General features: G+C 37.2%; 1 long non-coding RNA gene across 1 annotated transcript in view; it reads right to left on the bottom strand.

Moving 5' to 3' along the window:
• Window positions 1–443: 443 nt before the first annotated feature.
• Window positions 444–6,846, bottom strand: part of LOC120615043 (uncharacterized) — a 173,264-nt gene continuing 166,861 nt past the window's right edge. Inside the window, exon 4 of the long non-coding RNA XR_005656183.1 lies at window positions 444–593. This is a non-coding gene — a long non-coding RNA (uncharacterized LOC120615043). The remainder of the gene's footprint in view (window positions 594–6,846) is intronic.

Raw genomic sequence — 6,846 nt, 5'->3', positions numbered from 1 at the left:
TCCATGTTAAAAGTAAAAAGTCTGCCCAGTTGTGTAAGTCATTTTATGATGCTAGAAGTCAGAATAGTGGTTACTCTTAGGGGCCATAAGGGACAAAAGGGAAGCTTCTGTTTCTGATCCAGGTGTTGATTAAGAGTAAATTGAGTTTGTAAAAATTTACTGAGCTACTCACTTATGTTTTAAACATTTTTCTCTCTATATATGTATCTTAGTCTATTTGGGCTGTTATAACAACATAGCAGAAATTAGAAATAAATATGTAATAGAAAAAAGACTTTGCTTATAAAATTACACACACAAAAAATTACAAAATACCTGAGAACATATCTGCAAGAAATTTTCAAGACATCTCAGGAAACAAGAATTTTTGAATAAATGAAGATACATACATACTCATAGGTGAGAAAACTCCCTGTAATTCAATAACAAAGTCATATCTGCAGCCATACCTTTTGTGGTCCACCTCACCATGGGAGAGCAATGCCAGTTCCAGGGCTCAGAGTAAGTCAAAGTCAGACTGTAGATGAATCTCATACTCAGCAGAGAGTTGGAGGCAGAACTAGTAAAATATGGGTATATCACCTGGCATTCTACTTGATGAGACATAAAGGGAAAGTGGATATTCTCTGATCAGTGTCTGTGTCTTAATATTGTATAATTTCCACTTCACTATGTTTTTGAAAAGAAGCAAAGTGCAATATTGTCCAGAAAGGAAAAATGACTCTAATTTTAACAGAACCTAAGACAAATGTCAATATCCTACTAGAAAGCAAGACACTCATAAAACTCTAGTGGTTAAAACAGTGTGGAATCATGAAAGGAATAAACAGATCAATGGGAAACAATAAAGAATTAAGAAACAAATCCGCATAAATGAGGAGATCACATTTAACACTTGTCTTGGCAGACTATTCATTTATTTATCTTATCCAATTTAACTATTTTTTTTAGGATGGGCACAATTATAAGGTGTCAGGCATACCATTTCTATTATTGCTTTAGTCTTAAATTATAGGCTAGAATAATGAGTTCAGTTGAAAGAGAAATACACTGATTGCCACACTGCCTTATTTAATCTAATGTTTACTCTTATGCCAATAAAATATTTATGTTTTTCTTTTCTGTGTTTTCTTTTTTTCTATTGCTTTGGGGTTTTTTTCCTAAAAAATAGATTTAATTAATATTACATGTGATTCCTAAGAAAGATAATAGAAGTTAATCTTGTAATACTATACTCCTCCACCGAATTGACAAAAATTAAGTCTGGTAATAGTAAATATAGATGATGATATGAAGTGATGACGACTCTCATATACTCCCTGTGGAAGTATAAATTGACACAATTAGTTTGACATTATCTAGTTACATTAAATGTATGTATAACCTGTGATCCAGCAATCCTACCCCTTAGTGTGTATATATATACTCTTTTGCACAGATGCACCAGGAAACATGTACAAGAATGTTCATTTAGCAACATATTTCCCAAATATAGATACTACCTATATCCCCATCAATAACAGAAAGGATAAATAAACTGTGGTATAGTGTATAATGGAATATCATACAGCCATGAAAAGAAATGAATCTTAGCCACGAGCAACTGCATGATGTCAAATGATAGAAGTGAAGCTCAAAAGAACATGTACGGTATGAGTTATATAAAACTCAAAAGCAGGCATTATTACCCTCGAGTGTTTAGATATGTGCAATCAGGTGGCAAAAGTATTAAGAAATGCGAAGAGGGCAACAACCAGAAAAGTCAAGAAAGTGGTAATCGTTGAGGGAAGGAAGGGGATTGAGACTTGGAAGGGGTACATGGGAGTTTTGGGGGTATTGGTAATGTTTGATTTCTGTAACTGGTTCATAGTCACACAGGTGACACTTATTAAACACGTGTTTAGATTTCATCACTTTTCTACATATGTGCTTTATTTCATAATCCTTTAGTTAAAATAAGTCTAACATTTGGGGTACTTTTTCTTGAGGGGGTAAGGACATATGTCTCTGAATTATGACTTTCCTTTCCCTGTGGTTGGGCCTCCCCTGAGGCCCACAACTCCTCGTAATTCAGGTTTACTATGTGTAGCACTCCATGTTAGGAAATAAATAACTCTTGGTCCTGAGATACTTCACATATCACATGGAGCCGAGCTAGCTCAGCATTCTCTATTTTAGAAATTTGGATTTATTTCTCCTCATGGGATATATAGTAAGCCTGTAATTGACTTTTTTTTTTTTTTACTATACTTTTAAAATGAATCCAGGCTGTTTTGAAGTGTATTTTTGATCTAGTGAAATACAGAGTGCTATCGATTAGATATTCTGAATGTCATCTGTTTGTTATCATTTAGTAATGTGATATGGCTTGTATGTCCACTTTGGGGGCTTTTTTAATTTCTGTATTCACCACTATTGCAAAATCAATCAAATATGAGCAAAAGCAAAGGCAACTTGAATGACCCAGAACTGAGATTTGAGCTGCCAAAATAAGCAGTAAAACAATTTTTACTAGCTCTAGTGATTGTCAGAAAGATAATAGTTATAAACTTTATTTCAATTAAGTTTTTGAAAGATCTGGAAATGTGGTTATCAGAATGCAGATTGTACAGAACTTTATATCCCCTGATTATTCACAGATGCAAATTATCATGCAATTGAAAGCATATTAAGATATTGCAAAGATGTTCTGACATTAGTATGCTGCATTTGTTACTTAGGGTCAGTCTGCTCATTCTTTTTAAAGAGAAAGCTTTACAATTTGTATTCTTCCACAGATGGAAAGTGATCAGGTAAGAATGATTCAAACATATCCAACCTGTTAACCATGCGTCCTTCCAGAGAATGGAAGTTTTGTAAAAAGAGGCAAAAAACAGTCACTTTTTTCTTTATATATTTTGGAATTGTTTGATTATGATTAAAAGAGTATTTCATAATTGTACGCATTTATATTTACATTTCATATTAAAATCAAGGTAAAAACATGAAATCGATTGGCTAGCCCCACTATATTTCCTTCTTTTCACAGCTGGCTACTTTTAATTCTTCACATGTGAGTTTAAAAGCCATCACTCTCACTGAGGTAGGTTCTTCCTGTTACTCTCTGTCATGGTACCTTTTTCTTCCACTTGTTAGCATTTATCACATTTTTAATCGCATGCTTATTTTACTGTTTATTTTGCCCTCTGTCTGCCCCATTGAATCAAATATCCATCAGGGCAGTGATAGTGTCTATTTTTTCCACCACACTATAGCCCATGCCTAGAGTAGTGCTGGCATAGTTACTCACATATTTGGTGAATGGATGGAAGGAAGAAAAGGAAGAAAAGAAGGAAGGAAAGAAGGAAGGGAGGGAGGGAAAATTACCGGATGGAAACTACCAGATTAAAGCTACCATTTTACACTCTTGTACAAACAATGATGTTGCAATCCCAATTTTGAATTCTTCCTGGCATTATTTTGCCAGACACTTACTTATAGTATTAAAGGGAGCTCAACACTAGGAATCAGCATTATGGACTCCATTTGGCTGGGGAACAAATCTATTGAGTTAAAGCAGGTTTCACCTTCCGTCAGAGATGCCTTTATCTTCTCCTAACGCATCATCTTAGACAGTAACACTCACCTCCTCTCTCCTCCAAAAAGCAACGTAATGAAGATAAATAGGCATTTAGAGACAGGTAATCTCATGATAACAGATCCCTGTTATTTACACCAGCAAAACCATTTCCAGTGTCAGGACTTGCCTGCACCCATGAGGGTCGGATTCTGCCAGTTCGTGATCTGTAAAGGTGGAGGGTTCATTAGGGCTGTGAGAACAGCTGTCTCTGACGGGCCGTGGATCAGATTACAAGATCTCATTAACTCGCTCTCCTTGCCTGCTTCAAGCCTTTTGTTAGAACCAAGACCTATTATTTCAACTTGTCTGGTATCAAGAGGGCCAGAGGCTGAGGGTTTTGTTTTACCTACTTCTGGTCAGCATCATTTTAAAGTGTATGCTAAAGAAAAGCAATAACAATAATGTTTGTTGCAAATGTTGCTGGAAAATATAGAATTATTTCAAATCTCTGAAAAACTAGTTCTTATTTAAAACTTTCTAGTTATCTAGTTAAGAACGACACCATTTAAATCTTGGTTAATTTGCAATAGTCTGTTAAATAGAGAGACATTATTAAAAATCTTAGGAAGTTTTATTGTTTTATGATGCTTTATGTTTTTTAATTTTGGTTTGGTAACTTATCAGAGGAATGAAAATGGCCTGAGTATTATCAAAGGCATGCGTGTCTACTTGGGGCTCACTCAGCACAACAGACTTATCTCAGAGAGAGGGCTAGCGTTTTAGTTCTTCAAAGTACAAATTGCAAGGGCATACTGGTCTTCTGCAAGAGTCTGCTGTGGACAAGTGAAGGGCGATTGGAGAATGTTCCAAAATAAAAGGAAATATATGTCCTAAGACTTGGGGAAAAAGAGAACATGCAGGGATTGAGAAAGAGAAAGAATGCCATGTGCTAAAGATTGAAGTGCAGTGGGAAGAGCGAAGCTAGAACTGGCGCAGGTAGGTACGGGACAGATTGTGGATGGCTTTACAGTATTTTAAGAATGTTGCTCTTTAACCCAAAAACAAAGTAAGGGCTTTTGCATGGCTTTCACCGTGCATGAAAGTAGGAAGGTAGGAATGTGTTCAGATTTGATTTTTGAGAAGACACATAGACTTGAGATGGAGGATTAGTAAAAGTGCGTTTTAGATGCTATTACAGTGATCCAGGGTGAGAAATCATGGTAGTTTGGATTGGGATGTTGATCGTAGATAAAGGAGAATGGAAATGAAAGTGTTTAGTCCACATTTAAGACATAAAAATCTATGTTACTTGTCAGCGAATTGAGTATGTAGGGTGAGGAAAAAGGAAGGTTCAAAAATGCCTTCCGCATAGCTTTCTCAGCAACTGGGTGAATAGTCATACCATTTACTGAGAGATGACATTGGAGAAAACCACATGGGAAAGAAAAGATAATGAATTCGGGCTTATACATATTGCGCTTGAGGTCCTTATATCCAAGAGAAGAGATTACATAAGCAATTAGATACAGCTCTAGAGCTCAAAAGAGAGGTCTGACATCAGCACTGGTAATTCAGGTGATGAGAATGAGTGAGATGGCTTGGCAAGAGAGTACTCAGTGGAAAAAGAGGGCCTGAAACAGAGCTCTAACATCCTCCAACATTTAGTGCTTAGACGAGGAGAACCGACAAAGAGGCTGAATAAGAGCAGCCAGAGAGGTAGAAGGAAAGCATGAAGAGTGGAGAAGGGGAGGAGGGCGTTTTTGGATGGAGGGAGGGATCAGGGGCGGAGGGGCAAGTTAATGCTGCTGAGCATAGAATAAGATGAGAACTGGAAATTGTTTGCTGGATTTAGCAATATGATGGTCACAGATAACTATAGAAAGAGTTCTTTTGTTACAGAGAAGGAACAAAGGCCAAACAACGGTCTTAAGAGGAATTAGTGGAATGTGAAGAAATGGAGAAAGCGGATACAGAGTTTTGACAAATTTCATTGTGAAGAGAAAAAGGAGGCTTGGTGGATGAGAAGGAAGGCATCATTGAATGGGGCTTCTTTTCTTTTTATTACACAGGAGAAGCCAGATGATATTTAAATATTGACAGGAACAGTCCAGTTGAGAGGGAGGGGTTGAATAAACAGGAAAGAAAAGGGTTCGTTGGTTAAGTTGTCTATGGATGTGTGCTGCTGCTGGTATCGTCTTGCGCTAACTGCAGGCGCCACCCCCCCCGCCCGACCCCGTATCTTTCTTCTTGTTTATCAGCAGACACTACAAAAAAGAGTCCTTCTATCTGCCAAGCACTGCCTCCATCTTCAGCTTCCCGAACCAGTAACCTCTACTTTGACCAAGCCTCTTGTAGATCTATCAAACTTTAGTGGGCTCTTGCTCTCTGAGATCAATCCAGTTCAGCCTTCTAAATTTACTTTCCCTTTGCTCCAAGACTATAACCATAGCACAACCAATGCTTTAACCATGGGTGTTAGGTCCTTGCCCTTGGCCAGATCTCCAGGCCTTTCTCTTGCCCAAAGTGGGAAGTGAAAGGAATAAACACTAAACTCACAAAATATCAGTACTTTTCAATGGCTGGAAATATTTGCCCTATATCATAGGAAGAGCCTATAACAATCTCTTACTGTATCTTAAAGAACACCCAACTTTAAGGACAACCTACAGTTGTAAGCCAGATGTTGTACACCCTTGACATTCTCTATGCATGCTTAATGGGTTTCCCGCTCAGGTCTCCCTCTTGCTAGGTTTCCATTAAATTCAATATGGCTATAACTCCCACAAAAATCTGGTCCCATCTGTTTTATGTTTCTTTCCTGAAACTTTTAACGTCCTAACTTACTTCTTTGGAGAAAATATTGAAAGCTGAAAGTAGTAGATAAAGATTTGTGTTCAGGAAACAAGCTGTCAACACAGCTGTATGGTGTAATTTTTACCAAAAGTTCAATATTACCTTAATGTGTATTCTGGGAAAAAGCTATAAATATAATGTTCACTCTAAATGGAATCATAAAACAATAGACTATATCATGGCTTTTTACCCAGACATTGATTTGAAGCAGTTTTATACTCTATTATTTCTGATTCTTCTGTGATTACTATTGGTGTTTTATAATAAATGAAAGGAAGGAAAGAAGGAAGGAAGGAAGGAAAGAAGGAAAGAAAGAAGGAAGGAAGGAAGGAAGGAAGGAAGGAAGGAAGGAAGGAAGGAAGGAAGGAAGGAAGGAAGGAAGGAATGAAGGGATGGAAGGAAGGAAGGGGAGGATGATAGGGAGGGGAGGAGCG

Source organism: Pteropus medius, unplaced genomic scaffold (genome assembly GCF_902729225.1).
Source record: "Pteropus medius unplaced genomic scaffold, Ma_sr-lr_union100, whole genome shotgun sequence".
In the NCBI taxonomy this organism is placed as follows: domain Eukaryota; kingdom Metazoa; phylum Chordata; class Mammalia; order Chiroptera; family Pteropodidae; genus Pteropus; species Pteropus medius.
The sequence above is the reverse complement of the archived record's forward strand: the minus strand, read 5'-3'. Positions and strand labels throughout refer to the sequence as shown.